The following is a 16,106-nucleotide window of genomic DNA, read 5'->3' as shown; positions in this document are numbered from 1 at the left end:
TCCTAGCTGTGTTGTTTTCCCTCCATCTCATCAGTACCTTCATAGACATCATTAAGTCATGGGCCTTCCATCTTAGGTGGGCCCTCAGAACCCTCTCGTATGTATACTTAATCCACAATCTGGTTTGGTCAGACAGTTTCTCTCTGACTTTTATCCTTCCTTTCCCAATTTGGGCCCATGCTCACCCTTCTCAACCCCACTTTTACCAGCACTATGTATTTATTTTGATCCTCTGTTACACCTATCTAGCTGAGATCCTTAATGTGGGTCAGCTCAGCCATTCCCTCACTGGTTCTAGTAATACTTCGTATCAGTGGTTCTCAAATGTCATCTGGGCATCCCTAAAGCTCTCTCAAACTATTTCAGGGGGTCAGTGAGGTAAAAGTCAATTTTATATTAATATTTTCATGTCATTTGCTTTTTTAATTCTCATTTACTCTTGGTAGTGCACCACTGAATTTTCCAGAATGAATATAGAAGCAGATATGAGAATCAACCTATTTTGTGTTTGACCATATATTATAGAGAGTTGCAAAAAATTAAAAACAATGCTACTTTTCTCACTAAACTTTTTGCTTTCCACATACAGTTTTTTTCATACAAAGGTTATATGGGTTAATGTGTAATGGATTTACTTTTTAATAAATAAATACATTTTATTTTTTTATTTAAAAATTTTTAATGTTTATTTACTTTTGAGAGAGAGAGAGAGAGAGAGAGAGCACAAGTAGGGGAGGGACAAGTAGAGAGAGAGAGACAGAGAGACAGAGAGACAGAGAATCCGAAGCTCCCAGTTCTAAGCTGTTAGTACAGAGCCTGATGCAGGGCTGGAACTCACAAACTGGAGATCATGACCTGAGCCAAAATCGGAGACACACCCGACTGAGCCAACCAGGCGCTCCAAATAAATAAATAAATTTTAAAGTTTTCAAAGGCTCTGTGGCAAAATTTTGTAGATATAATGCACAAATGGAAAAGCTCTGCAGGGCTCAATAGCTGTTAAGACTGAAAGCAAAATGTTTTAAAATCACTGTTTTGAAACATGAGCTCACTTGTGAACATTTGGGGAAAGTGCTATGCCAGGGTGCTCTAAGTCCAGATATCATGCTCCATAGCAATTGGATAGTGAGTGTGGGTTTCAGGAAATGGATGATGAGTGATGTGTTGGAGCTTTGAGTTTTTAATGTGTAAATGATCATTTAAGCAGTAAGTATGGTTGAAATGTCCCAGGGAATATACACAATAAAAGGACAATTAGGACCAATTCCCAAGAAAGAGCAACCTGAAAAGATAGACACAAATAGAAGAGTTTGCAAAAAGGCCCAAATGAAATGTGTAAACACAGGAAGGAATTGAGGGCAGTGAAGTGCCACAGAAAGGAAGGGTCAAGTGTTTCCATAAGAACAGAGCAGTCGGCAGGACATCTGGCAAATCCTGCCACAGGACCAAGTAAGAAGAGGAGTATGGTGACTTTGGTGAGAGAAGTTTCAGTGACCTTGTCGGGGAACAGGTTGGCAGAATTCACACATAAATGGTTTTAGATGAAGCAGAAGATGGAAAATTTGCCAGAGCAACTTTCAAAACAATTTACTTAAAAGAGAAAGAGAGGGGCACCTGGGTGGCTCATTCCGCTGAACATCCGACTTTGGCTCTGGTCATGATTTCCCTGCTGTCAGTGTGGAGCCTACTTCAGATCCTCTGTCCCCCTCTCACTGCCCTTCCCCTGTTTGTTCTCTCTCTCTCTCTCTCTCTCTCTCAAAAAAATAAATAAATAAAAAGCATTTTAAAAAAGGGAAGGAGGGAAGTGATAGGATAACTGGGGAGGAAGGAACATAAGATGGGTCAGGATTTTGTTACAGGGAATATTAATCTACCCAACAAAGTGGCTTATTGGTCTATTTATATAGTTATTTCCCTATGTCTGTCTTCCTTGTGTAAATGTTAGTACCTTGTGCCAACTGGTCCATTTAACACCCATCTCTATATTTTTAGCATCTGCTTCCTATCAGACAGATCCAAGAAAGGTCATACTTGTTTGTTTACATTAATTAATTAACTCTTTTACTATTTTTTAATATAAAGCAGGCTTACTATTCTTTTTTATTTTTTTTAATGATTTATTTATTTTGAGGGAGAGAGGAAGAGTGGGTTAGGGGCAGAGAGAGAGGGAGAGAGAATTCCAAGGAGGTTCTGTGCTGATACAGTGCACAGGCAGATGTGGGGCTTGAACACACGAACCATGAGATCATCACGTGAGCAGAAATCAAGAGTTGGACGTTTAACTGACTGAGCCATGCAGGTACCCCAGCTTACCATTCTTAAAAAAGGAAATAAAGAGCTAGCTACCATCCCATTTGAAACAAGTCTTAAAATGCGCATTTTAATAAGGCCATGACAGCTAAATTGATACCACTTAGGCCAGAGACTAACATATAAAAAAATTCCTGAAAAATATGGATGAAAATAAATCATTTTTAACCCACAGAAAAATGTTTTCCTAGTTTCTCCCTGATGAGGGGTTGTGTATTGACCGCATTTATTTGAAGCCAGTGAAATTGGGAAAGCAGGGGAGAGTCACCAACTGTGGGAGCTCTGAGAAAGGAACTGAAATTTGACTGATGTAAAGATGTGCTCAGTTCATCTGTTTATATATATCTAGAGAGTGGAACTTTGAAATCCTAAATATACACTGTAGTTATTAACAGTGATCTTTTAAAGGTCTATAAAGAATTAGTGAAGTGAAATCATCATGGAAAATCATATGTTCAGAAGAAAAATAAAATGAGCCTAATTAAAAGTGCTGGTGATTAAAATTTATATGTCCAATTCATAATTCTTCAATTATTTTCATGACAGTACTCTAACATCTGTGTATAAAAAAATTCCATTACAACCACAAGGAAGCCTCTATAGGCTCAAAACTATAACAGAATTATGCACAACTGAGAAATCAGCAGCATGCTAATGACCATTTGTTTTATTCATTTGTGAGATGGCTAATTGGTGAAGTGAACACTGTCTACCATAATTTTTCATTAAAGAAACATTTTTCTTTTAAACTAGCAGCTCATTTTCCACAGAGCAGAGCCAATGACAGGTTCTCAAAATGTTATCAGTAAATGCCATCCAGCTCTAATTACCGATGCGAAACAGGACTACTAAACTCTTCACTCTTTGAGTATGTCGGTACAAAATATAGTAGGTACTAAACTTAAACCTTGTTTGTGATAGACATCTATCACGTTCTTCGTTCCCCACCATCTTTGTAGGGCTTTTCTGTTCGGGGGGAAATGTCTATGGTATGACATTTACAACGTGAAAATCAGAAGCAAATTGTTAGCTTCCTTTGCAGAGAGTGTGAAGGCAGGTGACCAGAGCACCACAGTCAGACACACCTGCTGAGCCTTCTAGTCAGAAACGAGGGGGAACAAGTGGATGCGGGATGTAAGAGCAGGGACAGCACTGGCTTCCCACAGGTGGCAGTGCTGGGCTTGCTGGGCGCACAAGCACAATTAGCCCTGGCGGCTGTGCAGTCACGCTGAATGTCTGCTCTTTGGCACCCAGCAGAGGCACTGGGCACAGTTTCCTCCACAGTCCATTCCCATGTCATGTTTTGCAGTATTACCAGCAAAAGCTTACTTTTGAGTCTCTTTTTGCCCCCAAAGTATCCCGGTGAATTCATTAACCATCTGTTATTCTTCATACATCGCTTTTCTGATTCAACTAGTCAGAACAGAATCTATTGTTTACATCAAGCGTTATGAGTGGTACACCATCGTAGCTCGTCAATGGGGGGAGCTGGGAATCAAGGTCTCCATGCTCCTTTGAGCTATTTGAGTCTTTATTGGAAGACCTTATGTTTCCAGTCTGAAAGGCCGATGAAACTGAGCAGCAAAGTGCAAGAATTGCCTGACCCGCACAGGTTTGAATTTGTTTCCTAACACCACCATAATTCGCTGTGGATAAGTAACTTCCTCTCTTTGATTCTTAATTGTATCACTTAAGATAGATGATAATAATACCTAATAATTGTCAGGATTAAATGGGATAATATTTATAAAGTATTACCGCAATGCTTCATACTTCAAGCTGACCGACAAAGAGCTTTTATTCAGCTATTGTTAATGCCTCATAATGGTGAATTTTCAGTTACAGAGCGTCTAATCCATTCAAGCTACTTTAAGCAGAAAGGGATTTGTTTTAGAGGATTAAATCACTTCCAGGATTTTTGGGAGGGCTGAAGAAATGGAGGTGAGGGTGAACTTCTAGAAAAGCCCCAAAGCCACCCTCAGAATATGCTAACAGAAAGCTGCTATCCCAGTTCTGACTGGTCAAGTGTAGCATCAAGAAGCTGTTTGGTAACTAGAAAGCTTTTACTAAAGTGCTGGCTCTACCACCTGTGTTATGCTCAGGACGCTCCCTGCGGGATCAGAAAATCATGATTCAATCCCCATCAAACTAAGAATATGCTTAGTTTGGCCTGTTTTTGAACTCTATACAAACGGAACCATAATGTAAATACTCTTTTGTGTCAACCATTCACCATCATGTTTGTGAGATCCAGGAGTTCTGCTCTGTGCAGTCATGGTGCAGTCTTTTTCGTTGCTTTCTAGAGGGGTAAAGTAGGCACAATTGTGTCTCCCAGAGATGTCAACATGCTAACACCTAGAACCTGTGACTGAGTTACAGCACAAGGCAAAGGAATATTGATTCGCAGACGGAAATAGTTTGCTAATCAGCTGGCCTTTATATAGGGGGATTATTCTGATTATCCAGGTGGGCTCAAGGTAATCATGAGGGTCCTTAAAAGTGGAAGAGGAGGAACCGTGGGTCAGAGACAGCTTTGTGGGAAGGGCTTAGCCGCGTTTGCTAGGCTTGAAGATGAAGGAAGTGGTCTAGGGGCCACAAAATTTAAAAAGTATAAAATACAGTAATGAAAACTGAGTGTCTTCTAGAAGCTAGAAAAGTCGAGGAAACAGGTTCTTCCCTTAGAGCCTCCAGAAAAGAGTACAGGCCTGTCAACCCTGCGATTGCAGCCCAGGGTAGCCTGCAGTGGACGTCTGGCCTACAAAATTGTAAGAGAATACATTTGTGTTGTTTTAAGCCACTCGTGTTGTGGTCGTTTGTGATAGTTTGTGGTATTTGTGATGTTATGGAAAACTAACATCTAGGGGTTCCCATCTTTGGCCCCATGGACCTTTTGGAGCAGATAATTCTTTGTCACGGGGGCCGCGCTGTGTAATGTAAGATGTTCAGCAGCGTCCCTGGATTCTACCCACGAAATGCTGTTAGCACTACCGGGTGTTAAATGTAAGGGATGACTCACTAAATTCTACTTCCTGACACGAGTGTTATACTATATGTTAACTAACTAAAATTTAAAGAAAAACTTAAAATTGGTTAATTAAAAAAAATTTTTTTAATGCCATTAGTACTTCCGCTGTGACACTCAGAAATGTTTTCCAGAAACCGCCAAGATGGCTCCCACATGAGAAGCAATACACAACGGTATTTTATCTTATAAATATGCTGCAATTTATTTAGCCAACCTATTTGAAGATTTTTGGATTATTTCCAAAATTACTATAACTGAAATGCTTTTTGAATACTATCTGCTTATGTGTTTCAGTTAATATATGTGCAGCTTATTCTTGGATATATACTAGAAAATGAAATCACTTGGTTACAGAGTATGCTTTTTATACCAATATGCAATTTTCCATGCAATGTGTGAAAATTCCCGTTGCATCCCATTCTTGCTAATACTTAGCGTTGCCTGCCTTTTTAATTTTAGCCATCCTATGTGGAGAAACGGGAGCCCTCTTGCACTGTTGGTGGGAATGCAAACTGGTGCAGCCACTCTGGAAAACAGTGTGGAGGTTCCTCAAAAAATTAAAAATAGACCTACCCTATGACCCAGCAGTAGCACTGCTAGGAATTTACCCAAGGGATACAGGAGTACTGATGCCTAGGGGCACTTGTACCCCATGTTTATAGCAGCACTCTCAACAATAGCCAAATTGTGGAAAAAGCCTGAATGTCCATCAACTGATGAATGGATAAAGAAACTGTGGTTTATATACACAATGGAGTACTACGTGGCAATGAGAAAGAATGAAATATGGCCATTTGTAGCAACGTGGATGGAACTGGAGAGTGTGATGCTAAGTGAAATAAGCCATACAGAGAAAGACAGATACCATATGTTTTCACTCTTATGTGGATCCTGAGAAACTTAACAGAAACCCATGGGGGAGGGGAAGGAAAAAAAAAAAGAGGTTAGAGTGGGAGAGAGCCAAAGCATAAGAGACTCTTAAAAACTGAGAACACTCTGCCCCTCCCCCGTTCATGCTCTGTCTCTCTCTGTCCCAAAAATAAATAAAAAACGTTGAAAAAAAAAATTAAAAAAAAAAAAAAACTGAGAACAAACTGAGGGTTGATGGGGGATGGGAGGGTGGGGAGGGTGGGTAATGGGTAGTGAGGAGGGCATCTTTTGGGATGAGCACTGGGTGCTGTATGGAAACCAATCCGACAAGAAATTTCATATATTAAAAAAAATAATAAAAATAAAATGCTGATGGGTAACAAAATAAATAAATAAATAAAAGTTAGTTTCCTGAAAAAAAAAAAAATTTAGCCATCCTAGTGAGTGTGCACAGTATCTTCTTGTGATTTAAATTTGCACTTCCATGATATCTAATAAAGTTATGCATCTTTTCAATATGTAGAGTCCCTATGCTAGTCTTATTTATGCAGCATCTAATCAAGTATTTGTTTGCATTGTTGTTTTTATTGTTTAACTTCTGGAGGTTATTTTCATGTTCAGATCCATGTTCTCTATTTAGATAGGAATATATGTTGACTGGGTGAATGATCCTAATCATCTCAGTACAGTAAAGTTGTTGTTACCTATGGGGGTTAAGATTTAGTCCGGAATCAAGGTAAAACTCTGTAGTGCCTCATGGGTGGGCATTTACCTTAATTTTTGTGTTCTCAACACTGTGAGAATCCCCCAAGTTCTATTTTCCTTTGCAGAGGCTTTCCAGTGTGGCTTCTTCGTCTCTGTGCAGATGCTTCGAGGAGAGACACCTTGCTGGGTAGCGCTCTCATCTCCGTGCCTTGCTTCTTCTGCATCTTGGCCACCCCACATCTAGGTGTCTGTCTCTCTGGATCTGCGCAGGTGGCCAACACTTTGTGGGCACCTCTCTTTCTTGTCTGTGGTGCCCCCCTTAGTTTCCCTGCCTGCCTCCCCAGTACCCCCTACAAGAATTGTCAAATACCTTGAGGGGAACAGCAGAATTCAGGTCACTTTGTGATCTTGTTTCTCATGTTCTGGTTGCCTCAGGAACTCTCTAATCCCTTCCAACAGACAATTTTGTATTTCGGAGCAAATTTGTGTTGGGCTAAATATTCTCCCCTGGAGGGATGAGCTGCTGAATTCCAAGGTAGCTGGATGTGCATGTCAAAGGGGAGTTCTGAGGCCTAAATCTCACATTCCTTGTAATCATCCCCAATTCCCTCCTCTTCATTCAGCATCATTGTTCTACACTGTATTTTAATGTTTCATAATACTAAGATGTTTCTGATGTTCAGCTACACCAGCATCTGTAGCCAGCGATAAAAGATTGTTTCAGGAAAATCGCAGTGCTCTCAACCTCTGACTGTGCCTTGTACTGAGAACATCAAACTATGAGTTGGTTATTTTCTTTTTTTGTCTAGTACAGTTAGAGGCAGTGAGATTGTGCTCTTCATGCTCTAGTGGTTCATTGTAATAGCTGCTAGGTCTAACAAAGAGCCTCATTTCCCATCAAATGACCATATGTGAAAATTAATTGTTTTCCCATGGTTTCCATGGACCAGTTTCCTATAATTTGATGTACATGCAGTTCTTTCCAGGTAGGATTATTTGTCCCAGATTCCCATTTCCTTGGGAGTTCCATGAGCTACACACATCCCTGTTACTCAGAAGTGCATTGTTTCAGAAATAGGCAGTATCTGGTTTAACATAAAAGGGAAATGTTGACCATTCTTCCAGAATGGTTAGGACAACTGAAGAAATAGAATAGGCTAAATTTCTAGGGAAAACATATCAAAGCAATACATAAAACTCGGGCTGTTCGAGGGCCTACCACCTCTGCTGTGATCACAAGCTGTAGAATCAGAAGTGGCTGTCGCCTCTCTTTCTCTAGAACCATTTCACCTCTGCCAAGTCCTGGACCGTCACAACAAGTCTCAAGCCCAGCTTGTCCTTCTCTTAGTCGATTTTGAATCCAAGGCTCATGTGAGTGCATCTAATTGGCAAAACCAAATCCTGATCTGATACCCTCCCTGCGAGAGAGGAGGGAAATGCAGCCTGAAGTTTTCAGCCTTTGCATTTGAGGAATGTATTCAAGAGGGGACCTGGAAATAATGACAAGCCAGTCTGCAGTGTCCACCACCCCACTCGTGACCTATTTCCCAGTGTATCATAATTCTTGTTTCTTCACATTACTTGACCAGGATGTCTTGCTCATAGGCCCCTTATACTATGTGTCAATAATGAAGTGATTCTGTCCTCCAGACCTGCTTCTCTCCCTGTTCTTTGTCTTGGGGAACAACACTGACCCAAACTAGAAGCCTGATATGTAGTCTAGGTACTTCGTATTTTTATTTCATAACAGGCTTTAAGTTTTATTTGTTTATTTATTTGATGCTAGATTTATTTTTATTTATTTTTCAATTCTATTTAAATCCATGTTAGTTAACATATAGCATAATAATGGTTTCAGGAGTAGATACATATTTCTTTTTAAGAGAGAGAGCGTGAACCAGGGAGAGAAACAGAGGGAGAGAGAGAGAGAGAAAGAGAGAGAGAGAGAGAGACGATATCTATGTCCCAATGTGGGGCTTGATCCCACAACCCCGGGATCATGACCAGAACTGAAATCAAGAGTCAGACACTCAAATGACTGAGCCACCCAGGTGCCCCTTCTGGGGATATTGTCTCCTTAATAAGCTTTTTATCTTCTCCATTCTCTCTGCTCCTTAATTCACTTGGACTTTTTCTTTCTTAGATTATTTTCATAGCCTTTAATTGTTCTTCTTTCTTCTGGACTCTCTACACCCTCCACTCCAAACAGAGCATAGCCGAGTTCCGGAAGATGGCGGCGTAGGAGGACGCTGGGCTCACCGCGCGTCGTGCTGATCACTTAGATTCCACCTACACCTGCCTAAAGAACCCAGAAAACCGCCAGAGGATTAGCAGAATGGAGTCTCCGGAGCCGAGCACAGACGAGAGGCCCACGGAAGAGGGTAGGAAGGGCGGCGAGGCGGTGCGCGCTCCACGGACTGGCGGGAGGGAGCCGGGGCGGAGGGGCGGCTCGCCGGCCAAGCAGAGCCCCCGAGTCGGGCTGGCAAAAGCGGAGGGGCCGGACAGACTGTGTTCCGACAGCAAGCGCGACTTAGCGTCTGGGAGGTCATAAGTTAACAGCTCTGCTCAGAAAGCGGGAAGGCTGGAGGACAAAGGGAGGGAGAGCTGCTGAGCCCCCGGACGGCAGAGCTCAGCTTGGCGGGGAACAAAGGCGCTCGCCAGCGCCATCTCCCCCGCCCATCCCCCAGCCAAAATCCCAAAGAGAACCAGTTCCTGCCAGGGAACTTGCTCGCTCCGCGTAAACACCCAACTCTGTGCTTCTGCGGAGCCAAACCTCTGGCAGTGGATCTGACTCCCTCCCGCTGCCACAGGGCCCCTCCTGAAGTGGATCACCTAAGGAGAAGCGAGCTAAGCCTGCCCCTCCCGCCCCCGTGCACCTTGCCTACCCACCCCAGCTAATACGCCAGCTCCCCAGCACCACAAGCCTGGCAGTGTGCAAGTAGACCAGGCGGCCACACCACCCCACAGTGAATCCCGCCCCTAGGAGAGGGGAAGAGAAGGCACACACCAGTCTGACTGTGGCCCCAGCGGGGGGCTGGGGGCAGACATCAGGTCAGACTGCGGCCCCGCCCACCAACTCCAGTTATACACCACAGCACGGGGGAAGTGCCCTGCGGGTCCTCACCACTCCAGGGACTATCCAAAATGACCAAACGGAAGAATTCCCCTCAGAAGAATCTCCAGGAAATAACAACAGCTAATGAACTGATCAAAAAGGATTTAAATAATATAACAGAAAGTGAATTTAGAATAATAGTCATAAAATTAATCGCTGGGCTTGAAAACAGTATACAGGACAGCAGAGAATCTCTTGCTACAGAGGTCAAGGGACTAAGGAACAGTCACGAGGAGCTGAAAAACGCTTTAAACGAAATGCAAAACAAAATGGAAACCACGACGGCTCGGATTGAAGAGGCAGAGGAGAGAATAGGTGAACTAGAAGATAAAGTTATGGAGAAAGAGGAAGCTGAAAGAAAGAGAGATAAAAAAATCCAGGAGTATGAGGGGAAAATTAGAGAACTAAGTGATACACTAAAAAGAAATAATATACGCATAATTGGTATTCCAGAGGAGGAAGAGAGAGGGAAAGGTGCTGAAGGGGTACTTGAAGAAATTATAGCTGAGAACTTCCCTGAACTGGGGAAGGAAAAAGGCATTGAAATCCAAGAGGCACAGAGAACTCCCTTCAGACGTAACTTGAATCGATCTTCTGCACGACATATCATAGTGAAACTGGCAAAATACAAGGATAAAGAGAAAAATCTGAAAGCAGCAAGGGATAAACGTGCGCTCACATATAAAGGGAGACCTATAAGACTCGTGACTGATCTCTCCTTTGAAACTTGGCAGGCCAGAAAGGCTTGGCACGATATCTTCAGTGTGCTAAACAGAAAAAATATGCAGCCGAGAATCCTTTATCCAGCAAGTCTGTCATTTAGAATAGAAGGAGAGATAAAGGTCTTCCCAAACAAACAAAAACTGAAGGAATTTGTCACCACGAAACCAGCCCTACAAGAGATCCTAAGGGGGATCCTGTGAGACAAAGTACCAGAGACATCACTACAAGCATAAAACATACAGACATCACGATGACTCTAAACCCGTATCTTTCTATAATAACACTGAATGTAAATGGATTAAATGCGCCAACCAAAAGACATAGGGTATCAGAATGGATAAAAAAACAAGACCCATCTATTTGCTGTCTACAAGAGACTCATTTTAGATCTGAGGACACCTTTAGATTGAGAGTGAGGGGATGGAGAACTATTTATCATGCTACTGGAAGCCAAAAGAAAGCTGGAGTGGCCATACTTATATCAGACAAACTAGACTTTAAATTAAAGGCTGTAACAAGAGATGAAGAAGGACATTATATAATAATTACAGGGTCTATCCATCAGGAAGAGCTAACAATTATAAATGTCTATGCGCCAAATACCGGAGCCCCCAGATATATAAAACAGTTACTCATAAACATAAGCAACCTTATTGATAAGAATGTGGTCATTGCAGGGGACTTTAACACACCACTTACAGAAATGGATAGATCATCTAGACACACAGTCAATAAAGAAACAAGGGCCCTGAATGATACATTGGATCAGATGGACTTGACAGATATATTTAGAACTCTGCATCCCAAAGCAACAGAATATACTTTCTTCTCGAGTGCACATGGAACATTCTCCAAGATAGATCATATACTGGGTCACAAAACAGCCCTTCATAAGTTTACAAGAATTGAAATCATACCATGCATACTTTCAGACCACAATGCTATGAAGCTTGAAATCAACCACAGGAAAAAGTCTGGAAAACCTCCAAAAGCATGGAGGTTAAAGAACACCCTACTAACGAATGAGTGGGTCAACCAGGCAATTAGAGAAGAAATTAAAAAATATATGGAAACAAACGAAAATGAAAATACAACAATCCAAACGCTTTGGGACGCAGCGAAGGCAGTCCTGAGAGGAAAATACATTGCAATCCAGGCCTATCTCAAGAAACAAGAAAAATCCCAAATACAAACTCTAACAGCACACCTAAAGGAAATAGAAGCAGAACAGCAAAGGCAGCCTAAACCCAGCAGAAGAAGAGAAATCATAAAGATCAGAGCAGAAATAAACAATATAGAATCTAAAAAAACTGTAGAGCAGATCAACGAAACCAAGAGTTGGTTTTTTGAAAAAATAAACAAAATTGACAAACCTCTAGCCAGGCTTCTCAAAAAGAAAAGGGAGATGACCCAAATAGATAAAATCATGAATGAAAATGGAATGATTACAACCAATCCCTCAGAGATACAAACAATTATCAGGGAATACTATGAAAAATTATATGCCAACAAATTGGACAACCTGGAAGAAATGGACAAATTCCTAAACACCCACACTCTTCCAAAACTCAATCAGGAGGAAATAGAAAGCTTGAACAGACCCATAACCAGCGAAGAAATTGAATCGGTTATCAAAAATCTCCCAACAAATAAGAGTCCAGGACCAGATGGCTTCCCAGGGGAGTTCTACCAGACGTTTAAAGCAGAGATAATACCTATCCTTCTCAAGCTATTCCAAGAAATAGAAAGGGAAGGAAAACTTCCAGACTCATTCTATGAAGCCAGTATTACTTTGATTCCTAAACCAGACAGAGACCCAGTAAAAAAAGAGAACTACAGGCCAATATCCCTGATGAATATGGATGCAAAAATTCTCAATAAGATACTAGCAAATCGAATTCAACAGCATAGAAAAAGAATTATTCACCATGATCAAGTGGGATTCATTCCTGGGATGCAGGGCTGGTTCAACATTCGCAAATCGATCAATGTGATACATCACATTAACAAAAAAAAAGAGAAGAACCATATGATCCTGTCAATCGATGCAGAAAAGGCCTTTGACAAAATCCAGTACCCTTTCTTAATAAAAACCCTTGAGAAAGTCGGGATAGAAGGAACATACTTAAAGATCATAAAAGCCATTTATGAAAAGCCCACAGCTAACATCATCCTCAATGGGGAAAAACTGAGAGCTTTTTCCCTGAGATCAGGAACACGACAGGGATGCCCACTCTCACCGCTGTTGTTTAATATAGTGCTGGAAGTTCTAGCATCAGCAATCAGACAACAAAAGGAAATCAAAGGCATCCAAATTGGCAAAGATGAAGTCAAGCTTTCGCTTTTTGCAGATGACATGATATTATACATGGAAAATCCGATAGACTCCACCAAAAGTCTGCTAGAACTGATACCTGAATTCAGCAAAGTTGCCGGATACAAAATCAATGTACAGAAATCAGTTGCATTCTTATACACTAACAATGAAGCAACAGAAAGACAAATAAAGAAACTGATCCCATTCACAATTGCACCAAGAAGCATAAAATACCTAGGAATAAATCTAACCAAAGATGTAAAAGATCTGTATGCTGAAAACTATAGAAAGCTTATGCAGGTAATTGAAGAAGATATAAAGAAATGGAAAGACATTCCTTGCTCATGGATTGGAAGAATAAATATTGTCAAAATGTCAATACTACCCAAAGCTATCTACACATTCAATGCAATCCCAATCAAAATTGCACCAGCATTCTTCTCGAAACTAGAACAAGCAATCCTAAAATTCATATGGAACCACAAAAGGCCCCGAATAGCCAAAGTAATTTTGAAGAAGAAGACCAAAGCAGGAGGCATCACAATCCCAGACTTTAGCCTCTACTACAAAGCTGTCATCATCAAGACAGCATGGTATTGGCATAAAAACAGACACATAGACCAATGGAATCGAATAGAAACCCCAGAACTAGACCCACAAACGTATGGCCAACTCATTTTTGACAAAGCAGGAAAGAACATCCAATGGAAAAAAGACAGTCTCTTTAACAAATGGTGCTGGGAGAACTGGACAGCAACATGCAGAAGGTTGAAACTAGACCACTTTCTCACACCATTCACAAAAATAAACTCAAAATGGATAAAGGACCTGAATGTGAGACAGGAAACCATCAAAACCTTAGAGGAGAAAGCAGGAAAAGACCTCTCTGACCTCAGCCGTAGCAATCTCTTACTCGGCACATCCCCAAAGGCAAGGGAATTAAAAGCAAAAGTGAATTACTGGGACCTTATGAAGATAAAAAGTTTCTGCACAGCAAAGGAAACAACCAACAAAACTAAAAGGCAACCAACGGAATGGGAAAAGATATTTGCAAATGACACATCGGACAAAGGGCTAGTATCCAAAATCTATAAAGAGCTCATCAAACTCCACACCCGAAAAACAAATAACCCAGTGAAGAAATGGGCAGAAAACATGAATAGACACTTCTCTAAAGAAGACATCCGGATGGCCAACAGGCACATGAAAAGATGTTCAACGTCGCTCCTTATCAGGGAAATACAAATCAAAACCACACTCAGATACCACCTCACACCAGTCAGAGTGGCCAAAATGAAGAAATCAGGAGACTATAGATGCTGGAGAGGATGTGGAGAGACGGGAACCCTCTTGCACTGTTGGTGGGAATGCAAATTGGTGCAGCCGCTCTGGAAAGCAGTGTGGAGGTTCCTCAGAAAATTAAAAATAGACCTACCCTATGACCCAGCAATAGCACTGCTAGGAATTTATCCAAGGGATACAGGAGTACTGATGCATAGGGGCACTTGTACCCCAATGTTTATAGCAGCACTCTCAACAATAGCCAAATTATGGAAAGAGCCTAAATGTCCATCAACTGACGAATGGATAAAGAAATTGTGGTTTATATACACAATGGAATACTACGTGGCAATGAGAAAGAATGAAATATGGCCTTTTGTAGCAACGTGGATGGAACTGGAGAGTGTGATGCTAAGTGAAATAAGCCATACAGAGAAAGACAGATACCATATGGTTTCACTCTTATGTGGATCCTGAGAAACGTAACAGAAACCCATGGGGGAGGGGAAGGGAAAAAAAAAAAAAAAGAGGTTAGAGTGGGAGAGAGCCAAAGCATAAGAGACTGTTAAAAACTGAGAACAAACTGAGGGTTGATGGGGGTGGGAGGGAGGGCAGGGTGGGTGATGGGTATTGAGGAGGGCACCTTTTGGGATGAGCACTGGGTGTTGTATGGAAACCAATTTGACAGTAAATGTCATATATTAAAAAATAAATAAATAAATAAATAAATAAATAAAAACCAGAGCATAGCCTTCCCACTACTGATGGAGCTTTTGGTCATTCTGCACATCCATCCAGGTGTGCACCCTTCAGGGTATGTATACAACCACAGAGAACTACTAATTGACCAAAGGCATTTTGTATTTTTCTTTTTCACTCTGATTTCTAATATTCCCCCTGCCTGAAAGTTCTTTTGCTTATCATTCTTTTTTTTTTTTTTAAGTCCTGCTCATTCTTTAAAACTCTATTCATATGTCACTCGTTCCAGGAAGCCTTTCTAAACTTGGTCTGCTTTAGATGTGCATAATCTGTGACAGCATCGAACATACTGTTCCATCATTAAAGCTTCACTGGTCTGTTTCTTTCCACTAGACCATCAGATCCTTGAGGGTGGGTATGCCATATATTAAACGTTATTTGCTGAAAGTATAATGTTAATAGCTGGAGTTGAGTAGTCCCGCCAATTTGTGGGGGGGGGGGGGCGGGGGGAACCAGTGATTAGAGTAGAAATCTTAGTAGTATTTTTCAAGGCCTAAAAATTAGATTATGTTTTTGTGATAATTGCAAGCTGGAATTTGGTAGTCTGTTTTCCACACTTGGTATGTTCTCAATGTTGACAGTGAGGAACAAACTTGACTAACCTGAGCCAGGAAGCTTTGTCCTAAAAAATTCTCTGTTCAAGTTAGGGTTAAAATATTTTCTAAACATTAATGAACACCACTTCTCACAAATTAGAATTTCAGTGTCATTAATAGGGCATAACCATTAATTTTAAAATCTTCCAAAATGTATACATTGTGAGCGAAAAATCCACAAATGTTACGGGCCATATGAGGATTACATTCTCGCATAGGGCACTTTTTCTAAAGTATTAGAATTTAAAAAAAAATCAATACTAACATTGTAAGGTGAACTGAAAAAGCGTTTTACCTTTACAGAATGTTTTTTTTTAAGTTTATTTATTTTGAGAGAGGGAGAGAGAGAGAGAGAGCAGGGAAGGGACAGAGAGCGAGGGAAAGAGAGAATCCCAAACAGGCTAC

The sequence above is a fragment of the Neofelis nebulosa genome, chromosome 1 (assembly GCF_028018385.1).
Source record: "Neofelis nebulosa isolate mNeoNeb1 chromosome 1, mNeoNeb1.pri, whole genome shotgun sequence".
Classification (NCBI taxonomy): Eukaryota; Metazoa; Chordata; class Mammalia; order Carnivora; family Felidae; genus Neofelis; species Neofelis nebulosa.
Note: the sequence above shows the minus strand (reverse complement) of the source record.